Genomic DNA, 7,150 nt, shown 5'->3' on the forward strand with positions numbered 1-7,150 from the left:
AAAAGCCTGGAGGGAGGGCCTTCTGCTCTTGGCCAATGCTTTGTCAGTCCCATAGAGACTATGCTGTCAGTACTGGAAAGACAAATGATTAGTTCATCTCTTCGGTTTCAAGTCGTTCGTTCTTCAAGTCAGACTCACAAATATAGCACTATGCAGAAACAGAAATGATTAGTTAATCTTGAATCCTTCGTTCTTTTGTTACGTGACAGCTGGTATCTCAAATCAAATTCGTATTATTGACTGTGTCTGAATGTATATTGTTTTATATTTTGGGAATTAACATAAAATTATCAAAATATATGTGCAATAAACATCATCTGAATAAAACAGTTCCATCTAATGATTGTCCCTGTCCATTTCATGTTTTGTTAAATGTTTCTTGTGCATCTGTGGTGTGTTTTTAGTTTTTATTATTACTATTATTATTATTGTTATCTATAAACACACACACACAAACACACACACACACATATATAAAAAAACAATGTGTGTTTGGGTCAAACAAGAGTTTAGATAAGGTTTCATAGTATTACATAACTGCAAATTTAAGTTATATACTTAGCTACTGTGACTTTTCACAAACAACCCGTCTCGAACACGAAGACTCGAGACTCGCGAAAGAGTGACTAATAATTTCAGTCGTGACTTCATGTACCTTATGCGATGTTGCGCGCATTCGCGGTCAACACAAAATGAACAAATCACTCTCTGAGACAACTTGGTAGTCCCGAGTCATATTAATGATTCTTTCAAAATTAACGAATCGTTCATGAATGACACATCACTATTGCGTATCCTGTGCGCTTTCGTCATTGGCGGAGCAGTCGGTCAATCCCAGCTTTCTAGTAAATACGACTTGTGATTGGACTGTACGTCAGCAGACAGCAAAGCATTGGCCAAGAGCAGAAGGCCTTCCCTCCAGGCTTTTTTTTAAGTTGCGAGGTTGCGAAGCTTCATTTTCGCTCAGTCTGAGTTTCAGAGTTTCAGAGCAGAGAGCATGACAACGCTGCCACAAATCACGTGAGTCGCAAGTTCGCAACTGTGTGGGTGTATCTCCGCAAAGTGGGTGTTGTAAACTCAGCTCTGAAAAAATAGTCTGCGATAGGAGTGCAAATGTAATGTAATGTGATAAGTTTTGCCCTTTCGAACCTCAGTTTTCAGAGTTTCAAAACTTTTTGTTCACCTATTCGCACAGATCACCATTTACAAGGTTTCAAATCTGGAAAACAAACTAAACACTGGGAGAACAGTGACAAATTCGAAACTCTGAAAAAATTATTGTGCAACACCGTAAAAAAGAGTGTTGCACTTCTGAAGAAGGAAAACTCAAAAACAAAATTATGTTTGCAGAGATTTACATTTTTTTTTACCACTTTGCAAGCCTGCAAAACTCTGTTTTCAGAGTTTCAAAACTTTTTTTCACACATTCGCACACCAGTTTTCAGATCACCATTTACAAGGTTTCAAACCTGGAAAACAAACTAATACAGTGCGAGAACACTGACAAATTTGAAACTCTGAAAACATTTTAAAATACAAAAATATGTACTGTAATAAGTAAAAAAAAAAAAAAAACATAACATGGCCACCACAAACGCTTTAAATTTGCCTGCTACTTTTTCCCAGCCCTCTCTCCTGGCTTTTGCACACTTTGAGCTGTTCCCTGACGTTTGATTAAACATTAAAATTCAGCATAAACTTCGACTATTTCTTGCTCTGGTACGGAGATAAACTGAGCGCACTCTTTGGCCACGGTGAGCAGCCAATAGCAGCGTTGCTGATCAATGTTTCTACTATCGATACATATCCCATTTTAAACCAGCGCATGAATGCACAATTATCTCAGATAACTCAATCCAGCTATACTAATCATAACCGGCAGGTGTATTCGAAGAACCCAATTAGCGAGATCATAATTAGCCCGATGATATCCTCTTGAATGTCTCATTTAATCTCGGATGTTTTAAGCAACGTACGAAGAACGGGCCCCTGTTCCCTGAAAAAGTGGAAATGAGATGCTGCGCTGATTTAGCTCTATGGGAAAACATCATTGTTTGACTGATTGTGAAGTATGTGTGGCTAACACACCAAGAACTTGGCTTTAAAGGCACAATATGTAATTTTTGTCGCTAGAGGTCGCTTATTTAAAACAAAGGCCTGTCTTGATGATGCCGTTAATGAGCATGGATTCATTGGAGTTGTCATCTTTATTTCCACAGCCGATGGAAAGGAATCCAACTGATTTAGGCAGAATTCAAGTTCATGGATTAGCTAATGTATTCAATTTGTACGAGGCTGCTGGAGCGAATACTAATGAAAGACAATTGTGATACACACCAGTTTTGAGGCCAGCAGAGCTTTTATTATGTATTGCAGTCAGCCACATTCACTCTTTTCATTGCCTAACTGGAGTAACGCAGCGCCGTTAAAATAAATTGGTTAACATAAATATATTCATACTAATTTGAGTGTGTTGAAAGTTATGTTTTAATGTTACTCTTTGCGTTTGCTCAGTGGCTGGTATGATAGACTTGTTGCACGTTGCAGTAATCTAGATTGATGTTAGAATATTATATTAATACAAACTGGATGACTTGTGTTGCAAAATGCCATGCAATTAATTTTAAAATAAAATATATTGTATAATGGGGAAAGCTCTCTCCTTGTGCTATGTTAGCCACTTGACAAAATTGTCTCTGAGGCATGGTGAAAACATGGTACTCGTGGAAAATCAAGAAAACAAACAGTGACATGGCTGTCACTGGCCAATACCATTGGCGTGATTAAGCAAGTTCTTCAGACACCAGTCACACTGAGGCGTTCCCCAATAGCATTCTAGGACGCAGCGTCTTATTCCCCTTCTCAGGGAACAGAGGTTACGTTTTTAACCTGAGACGTATTCTGTTGATAAATGTATCAAAACAGTTGCTCACCTGTCTAATAAAAACATAATGATTTAAAGTATTTGATCCCATGGTGTCTATGAAAGTAAAACTGGAAATCGAGGAAAACATGGATATGACGTCATAAACAATAATCTTTAAAACTAACTCTGGGATCTATGGTCCCATCCCCCAACAAGGGCAAGTAGGGTCTTGGTTACCATGACTACGATCACATAAGTTGGTTTTATTGCTGTTAAAAATGTGGTCACGTGGAAAAAGCAGAGGCCATAGAAATGACCCACAGCCCTTAAAACAGATATTGCATCAATTTATGGACGAACTGGCCTATAAGTGAACATGCACCCCAGGACACTGTGTAAATTATTTACTGTCTTGTGCACTATTATGTTTTTGATACTACAGTATGTATTTCATTATACAACCAACGGTCAATGTAACCGCACATGTATCGTGTCTCCTATCTAATTAATCCTCAGTTAATGACACACACTTTAGTGTACATCACCTTCTCTTGAATGCAGTGTGTTTGTTATATCTATCTGAGTATAAATGGACACAAATCCTAACCCATATGTCTACGACACTTGAGATAGTGTCATAAATCCTCCCAACAGAGGAATCTCCCACTTACAAATTCCCCATTTCTTATTTGTTGATCCAACCCTGGTGGGATCGTTCTCAGGCTTTAAATGGTCTCTACACAAGCCCTTCCCTCTCTTGGCCTTCTCTGAACATTCAGAGAGAGAGAGAGAGAGAGAGAGAGAGAGAGAGAGAGAGAGAGAGAGAGAGAGAGAGAGAGAGAGAGAGAGAGAGAGAGAGAGAGAGAGAGAGAGAGAGAGAGAGAGAGAGAGAGAGAGAGAGAGAGAGAGAGAGAGAGGGTTTTTTTTGAGTTTTAAAACACTTTATTAAAAAAACATAAACGAAAAAAAAAAAAAAAAAACGACACTACATGACTTTAACTACCTTAATTCACATATGAAAACCAACTCATTATTAAGTATAGAACACATACCAACATCACAACCCCATTCAATCTCAAAAACATTGATTGCATTCATCATCTTGTAATAATTAAAATCAACAAGAATTCTTGATTTAAACATATTCTTAAAAACTGATACAATGTGTTGTCCATTTCTCTGTTCTATTTCATTCCTTCTGGAAATGTAAATCGCTAATTTGGCTTGACCAACAATAAAATTCATTAATTGACACTTATTTTTCTGTAGTCTACTATACTTGAAACCAAATATAAAACATTACTTTGTAAAAAAAATCCCTAATAAAGAAAATAAAAATGTTAAAAGATCAAAAAGTGGAGAAAGTCTGTCACAATTCACAAAACAATGGAATATTGTTTCTCTCTCTGAACAAAAAGGACACTTGTCATCTACAGTGGGATTCAATTTCGTCACAAAAGCGTTAACGGCGATTGCACAATGCAGGATTCTCCACTGCAGATCGCCTGCCCTTTTAGTCAATGGTGGTTTATAGAGTACTCTCCACTCTGGTTTTATTTCCTCTACCACTCCCAGCTTATCTCTCCATACTGTGTCAACTCTGTCTTTTAACGTATGTTTATTTATTATCTTCACAATACATTTGTATAAGATCGTTCCTTTAATTGTACAAAAATCAACATTTTCATTTTTATTTAAACACAACAGAGGACTATTATATGGGGATTTTTCAAGATCAGGTATAATCCTGAAGTCTGGTAAAAGGTCATTAATGTCAGGGAAAATATCACCCATACTATATCTCTCAAGTAGAGTTTTTTCCTTGGAGTTTAAAACCCCCTCCAGTTTGTTCAGAAAACTTCTAACAAATCTCACTGATCTTATACCCAGATGTATAGCAACAGTTTCTGCATTTTTTAGTCCAGGTCCGGCTTTGTCAACAATGTCTTTCAATTGCAGTACTTTCTTTGACACAAGCAAGTTTTTTAGTCCTGGAAAATCATCACCTAACACATCAAGGCGACTTCCAAACACCACAGGTTCCTCAAGCAACCAGAAAAGAGATGTAGCTGACTCTGTCCACTTGTGTTTAAAAAGTCTCCACACTTTAAAAAGACTTTTATAAAATGAAGGTAGTCTAGTCAAATCCAGAAGAGTATAGTCTGTTAAAAAAAGTACAGCATGAAGTCCCATTCCATTCACCCCACATAAGATGGTTTGTGCTAATGGTCTCCACACTAGATTCTGGGGTCCCGTCAGCATTCGCTGGATGAACTGTAGCCGATAAGTCGCACTGCTGACCAGATTTACCAAGCCTTGACCTCCTTCATCCCTTGGCAGGAAAATAACACTTTGAGGTGTCCAGTGCAAATTGTCCCAGAAAAAGTTAACCATTTCTGCTTGAAGCTTTGGTAACAGTCCAACAGGCGGATCAACACAAGCAAGTTTATGCCATAAAGAGGACCCCACCAGATTGTTGATTATAAGTGTACGTCCTCTATAAGACAATTTGGGGAGTAGCCATTTCCATTTCTGTAAACGTCCTTTGATTTTTTCTTGCATACAATCCCAATTTTGTGTAACGAAATCATCATTACCTAGAAAAAACTGGGAGGACCTCTATTTCAATCGCCCATTAAAAGGGCCTCACTTTTTCCCCAGTTCACTTTTGCAGAAGAATTTTTTTTTTTAAACTGTTAACAATAATCTTAAACTTTTCAATATCATCAGCACCAGATATAAAAACAACTACATCGTCAGCATAGGCAGAAAGGTGCAACGTGACATTACAGTATGGTATAGTAAACCCACTCAACTCAGTTCTTAATTTATGAAGCAGAGGTTCAATAGCCAGGGAATATAGCATACCTGACATGGCACATCCCTGCCTAACTCCCCTCTGAATCCTAAAAGGAGCACTCAAACCACCATTGACTTTGAGTACACTCTGAATATCACGATACATGGCCTCAATCATATTTATAAAAACCTGACTAAAACCAAAAGCTTCTAAAACATCTCTCAAATATGCATGTTCTACAGGGTCAAAGGCTTTTTCTTGGTCTAACGAAATTAGACCACCATTTACACCAAATAGCCTTGCCACCTCTAAAACATCTCTGACCAATGAGATGTTATCGAAGATTGACCTATTGGGTATGCAATAATTCCGATCAGAATACTAACTTGACTCAGAACTTGACTTAGCCTTGTAGCTAGAGCCTTTGATAGAATTTTATAATCTGCACATAAAAGAGAAATCGGTCTCCAGTTGCTTATGTTTTGGAGATCTCCCTTCTTAGGCAACAGGGTAATAACAGCTCTTCTACAGCTTAACGGTAACAATCCTTTGTTCAAGCTGTCGTTAAGAACTAAAAAGAAATCTTCACCAATCACTGGCCATAAATTTTAAAAAAATCAACAGGAATCCCGTCATTCCATTTTCCATATTCATCATAGCAGTGTATAATTCATTTTGTGACAGAGTTTGTTCAAGCATAGTGTTAGACTCTTCATCAATCTTTGGAAGATCATTAAAAAAATTAAAGTCTTCATTTTCTCTTTGAGACAATTTGCATTTGTATAAGTTTGAGTAGAATCCAACTGCATGTTTGCGTATTTCACTAGGCTCAGTAAACTCTTCCCCTGTGTCAGAGCGTAGTGAATGAATAATACGACTTTGGCCATTTTTTCTTTCTAAATTGAAAAAAAATTTAGATGGTGCATCCATTTGTGAGATATTTTGAAAACGTGAACGAATTAACGCCCCTTGAGCTTTCGTACCCAATAAATCTGCAAGCAATTCTTTTCTGGATTTACTGCTTTCAAAGCACTCACCATTACCTGTAGAAGCTGTTGTATTAAAAAGTTCTATAATTTCATTTTCTAAAAACTTCATTGATTGGGCCATATCTTTAGTGGCATTAAGAGTGTACTCTTGACATAACTGTTTAATGTGGACCTTGCCACAATCCCACCATTGCTGTAAGGAAGTATAAAAATGCTTTTGTTTCTTAAAATTTTCCCAAAACAAATTAAAATTTTCAATAAACTTTCTATCATTTAAAAGGGATGTATTAAAATGCCAATAAGAACTCTTTAAAAACACAGAATTAATAAAAATATTACAAACAACAGAACAGTGATCGGAAAAACCAACTGGAATTATTTTACATTCTCTAGCCAGATTTGCTTGATAATTAGACACATAAAGCCTATCAAGTCTTGCCATAGAAATAAGATTATCTCTACTATGTGTCCAAGTCTATTGCCTTTGGTTGTGAT

The sequence above is a fragment of the Siphateles boraxobius genome, unplaced genomic scaffold (assembly GCF_051911475.1).
Source record: "Siphateles boraxobius isolate OS27281-9 unplaced genomic scaffold, OSU_SipBor_1 9, whole genome shotgun sequence".
In the NCBI taxonomy this organism is placed as follows: Eukaryota; Metazoa; Chordata; class Actinopteri; order Cypriniformes; family Leuciscidae; genus Siphateles; species Siphateles boraxobius.